Source organism: Morone saxatilis, unplaced genomic scaffold (genome assembly GCF_004916995.1).
Source record: "Morone saxatilis isolate NCDOM2014 unplaced genomic scaffold, NCSU_SB_2.0 Contig21, whole genome shotgun sequence".
NCBI lineage: Eukaryota > Metazoa > Chordata > Actinopteri > Moronidae > Morone > Morone saxatilis.
In genome coordinates this window covers 22,923,410-22,928,839 of record NW_023339774.1, presented here as the reverse complement: position 1 = coordinate 22,928,839, position 5,430 = coordinate 22,923,410, and positions in this window count along the sequence as shown.

Below are 5,430 nucleotides of genomic sequence, written 5' to 3'. Positions count from 1 at the left end.
CGCCCCCACTGGCCAGGGGCTTGAATCCATTCAGACTGAGTTCATGAACAATCGTGGCTCCAAATAGAAACTATAGGGAAGCGAAGTGTGGACCAGGAGTACCCCTTGTCCACCAAATTACCTCCGGTTCTTAAAACCATTACTATTGTTATAATGGAGAATCTTCATGACGTAACTTATGAAACCTGATCTTTTCTGAGGTAGTACATGGTGAGAAACGTTTTCCAAACACTGGTAGACTAAACATTGAGTTTTGGACAGGTGGTTGGACAAGAAAAGACATTTGAAGACATTAACCTGTGCTTAAGAAAGTTGGAATGGGCATTTTAACAGGCCAAAACGATCAATAAATCAAGGAACTAATCAACAGATTTATAGATAATAAAACAATGTTAGTTGCAGCCTGCGCAGACAACTGAATGAATCTTACAAATGAAACCCAGTAAGACTGTTGCATTAGGTTATAGCCTTTTTCTCTGACACAAACATGACGTTGACGTTTTGGTTTAAGCGCAGAGATCTGTCCTGTAGTAGGCACACTTTATCCGCTTCATGGCATGCCGAGTCGTCCTTGCAGGTGTTTTTACACCCGCGGATGTCACCGCCTCAGAGTAGGGCCAATCCATGACATTCTTCAGTCATTCTGTATCAATGCCAACTATAGGCTCAGCTTTTTCAGTACAAAAGACTCCTATTATTTGGATCCCTTGGGCACCTAAACGTTTAGCACTTGCTGCTATTGTTTGATGTTTTAGCACGTTTTAGCGTTTTAGCTGGCAAGTTTCAAATATTGCAAGGGAGGAATGGGAAAAGAAGACAATGCCACAGTGAGCTTTTCAGACTGCAAACCACAAAATTACAACATTAGATTTTCTTTGTGAACATAAAAATATCTTACAAATCTGATTTTTTTTAGATTTCTTTCAGAAAACTATGTTCTGGTTCATTGGTTAGTGTCACATTGATTTCCATCACAAAGACTGTTTCAAGTGGAAGTGATAGCTGCAATGTAAGGCGACAGAATTTGGGCTTGCTTAGTTAGATAGTACTGCTCGTAACTAACGGTACCAAAGTCTAGCATCTTCTCCTTTTTTTTTGGGCCCATTTTTATCAGGCTGATTAATCAATGCTTCAAAAACATCAGACAAAATATTAACAGCCCTCCCCCGTTGCCGTCCAATCAACTCTACAAAAGCAGAATCTCCAGGGTCATACTCCAGGGACGAATACGACAAAGCCAGCAGTAAAGTCAATTTTGATATTTTGAGCGTTTCATGTTGCCACATTATTCAGTGGCAGCTGGCAACCCAGGTAAATGTTATGTGTCAGACAGAACATGGCAGTCAATATGCAGTGACAGCAAAAGTACAACACCGCCACATATATACAAACCGGTAGATGACATGGAGGATAACGTCAGGAGGTAACAGGTTTTTTCATGCATAACGATATAAAATGTCTACAAACACTAGACCTACTTTACACATTTTGTTGAACTGTGAACTTATATTACATTTAATGTTTCTAACAACATTCAAACCCAGAGAAATCTGTCATTCTATTCAGGGAACAGTGCGTTTTCTTGCCTGCCTCTAACATGGGAAACGTCTGATACGTCAGAGGGTGAAAAGGAAGTCAGCGAAGGTGACTAATGGCAACGCAAATAAAACTTTCATTTGACCTCGTCGGTCGACAATTTCTATCACATCAGATAGATTTTCAGATAGATTTATTTTTTGAACAAGGCGGTAAAGGGGAGCCTGCATCTTTGTGTGTCTACTAACTAAATGTAAGTTAAAGTGATTCCAGTATGCTTTAGTGCCATTTTAACAGTATGAAGTATATTTCCATTATTATCATCATAATATCGCGCGTCGCAATAATTTTGGCCAAGATAATCGCCCAATGCCTACCACACAACGTCATCAACCTAGGTCTTTTGTTAACGAAGATGACACACTGTACGGTGAACTTGACCACTGAGAGGGGGCTGCTGTCCTCACTGACAATTAAACTGAAGGAAGACGCCAGACACCTTCAGGAACAGCAGTGTGCCAGCAGTGTGCCCATATGTCCAATAAGGCACCTCATTCATAAAGTGTACATTGGACATGGTAGTATAAGACAACACTACAGTGGTTTATTGCCACCATTCCAGCTTCCAGAGGATGACTTCTGCTGTTGTGTCACTCACTTATTTGGTTAGATCTCCACTGGTAGCCGTGGAGAGCCACTGTTGTCCACTAACCACCAGCAGAGGGTTGCCTGCTGTCCTCTGTTAGCTGTAGGTTCGTGCTGGAGCTGGTGGCTGCTGAACTTTAGGTTGTCAGCTGTTAGTTGTGTCCTAGTTAGCTGCTAGCTGTTTGGTGAGTCCTGGTCAGTAAGCACGCAGGTAGCTGTGGTGTGAAAGCACAGAATAGCTGGAAAGTGTTTCCTGTTTGGAAGCTAGTTAGCGGTTGTATCTGTGTCCTTAAGCTAGCTGTTGTAGTAGTTTCTAAGTTAGCTACGATGTTAACTGTACAGTACAAGTGTGGGCAATGGCTTAGCAAGCACACAGTTCCACCTCTCATTCTGCAACCACTGTTCAAAAAAGCCTTTACCAGCCTGTAGGTATCCTTCTTGTACAGTCACTCACGCACGCACACCCGCACACACACGCTCTCTCGGTACCGTGGATGTCGGCGGGTCCTCCTGGAACGCGTACGGGCGCAGAGGTCGCTTCCTCCCGGCTTCGGTTTCCGCCGAGGCTCGGTGTGTCCCCCCCTGCGTAGAGCTCCTCTGCGCTTTTACTTCACATGGAAACGTGTAATTTAACAAAGCAGGACGCGTCTTGCCTCCTGTTGTTTCGCCTCCTCCATATTTACAGTCTGTCTCTCTCCCTGCCTCTCTCTCTCTTTCTCCCTCTCTCTCTTTCTCCCTCTCTCTCTCTCTCTCACCCACCACCAACAACAACATTATTGACGTCCTCCTCCTGCCACGTGACCAGTCTGCTGGGGCTAAAAATAGCCTCAATAGAAACCAATGGAGGCAGACAGACAAGGCAGAGATAGACAGGCAGAGATAGACAGGCAGGCAGACAAATACACAGTTCAGTTTTTCTTTCGTGCCTGCTTCACCTTACTTTCCCGTGTTTCCTACCCGTATGGTGCCTCACAGAGCTGCTGAGTTACACCAGCTGCTAACTGTCGGTGCTACAGAGAACAGGAGCACACTGAAAGACTTTCAACACTATTCCCAGCCAGTTGAGCAATACTCAACTCAATCAAAAGAACATCATTTAAAACAACACATTTTGTGTTTTTTTTAAGCTGCAGTAGGTCATTTTAATAAAAATATTTTTGTCATATCTGCTGAAACTTTCACATATCCTGGACAGTAGAACATGAGACAGATAATCTGTAAAAAAAAAAAAATAAAAAAAATAAAAAATCAGGTTCCTCTGGCTCATTCTAGCACTCCTAATGGCATTTGCAAGAATCAACCAGGCCTGAACGAAAGCAACCAATCAGAGCTGAGAAAGATAGTCGATTATTGAGTCTGATTTCCAGGGAATCAAATACAGATGTTTTAGGAAAGTGGTTCCCAACCTGGGGGTTGCCAAAGCTATGTGGGGGTCACAAGGCCTTCTTGGATTTAAGGCGTGTAAGAAAACTTACACAGTAGGCCTATATTAGTATGGTTCACTTCTGTAAAAAAGAAGAAAAACACATGCAACGTAAACTGTCTAATAGAACAATGGCCAAGTGCCAGGGACAAGAAAACACGGAATTTGTAGAAAAAAACATTAAAAGAAGCCTATTAAGTCTGAATGATTGTTAAAATGATAAAATATACATAATACAGACAGAGAATTATATAACAAGTTCCCTGAAAAGGAAAAAATGTGCGCAAAATTCTTCACTAATTGGGTTCATTGTACCGTTTTTAATATAATATGAAATATCAATAAAATATGCCACTTAGTCAGTTTACTAAACGATAGAAAAGGGGTCCCCAAAGGACAAAGTTTGGGAAGTGTCTTTATATATTTCTCAGCTCTGATTGATTGTTTTTTGTTCAGGCCCAGTGGATTCTTGTAAATACCATTAGGAGCACTAGGAAGAACCAGAGGAACCGGATTTTTTCTCCTGTCTCATGTTCTACTGTCAGGATATAATGAAAGTTTCAGCAAATATGACAAAAAGTTATTTAAAAAAAATTACTTGCTGCAGCTTTAAACAAAGTGCCCTACACTTTCCAGCCTCGGTTGTGACAATCTTCTGCTGTTCTCACAGCTGGTTTACTGGCTGTTATTGTTTGTGCCTCCCATGTGTTACCATTAGATTCAAGTCACAAAGCCAAGCATTAGATTTTACAAAAAATATAAACACCCCACAGTCTTTTCCAGCTCCAGGCCCCCAGGGGCCTCCAAAAACCGTGGGTTTACTGTGTGACAATTGTTTTTTGTGATTTGAGCAACCGTATATGGCAATATGTACCTCGAAAGCACAATATCAAAACCCTCGCCTCACCCTCCCATTCCAAGCACATAACTACGAGAAACTACAGTGGCTGTGAAAAATGTGAACGGTCCGATCTAGAGCCAGTGTTTGGTTACATGTTCTGGGCTACTGTAGAAACATGGTGGTTCAACATGGCGGACTCCATGGAAGGGGTCCCTCTGTAGATAAAAACGACTCATTCTAACGTAACGAAAACACAGCAATTTCTGTATTTTCAGGTGATTATATAGCATCTAATGAAATGAACATACCTATGAATTATTGATATTTGCCATTTCTGACAATAGATCTCCTTAAATGTTACACACTTAGGAGCTCCTGTCCTCCAGAGGGTCCCTGTATCAGGATCTTAAGACCTTCATTATTTTAGTTTTGTGCTCATAGCATTCACAGTCCAAAATAAATATGTTGTGATATGTGCGAGATAAATATGTAATAAATGTACCACATGGCAAACTTAGAGTCCCAAGAAAACCTGTACACATTGCACAGGGAGGGGGAGGAACAGGGGTGTTAACAAAGCCCCAGCAGGTCATTTTTACCCCCAAGGCCCCCTGCAGGTTAATCCAGCCATGGCATTTCTTTGTTGTATACCATAAATCGGACATAGCCCACTGTATATATTGAACTCTTGGTAGACCAAAAGAAGTAGCTCGGAGATGTCAATAAAATATAATATTTTAGATAACACATTGGAATATTATATTGGGACATTTTGTTTGTAGTGTTGCTGTAATCCCACTCTGTAATCACCATGGCCAAATTAACCTGCTAGGAAGTGTCCTACTGAGCCATACACCCCTCCCAACCCATTTCTTTATGCAATTAGTACATTTTTTTTCATGCTACCTGACAGCAGATTTGCTGTGCCCTAACCCAAAAAACTAGGTTACAGTTTATCTACAGTTAGTTTGTAACATTTAAACAG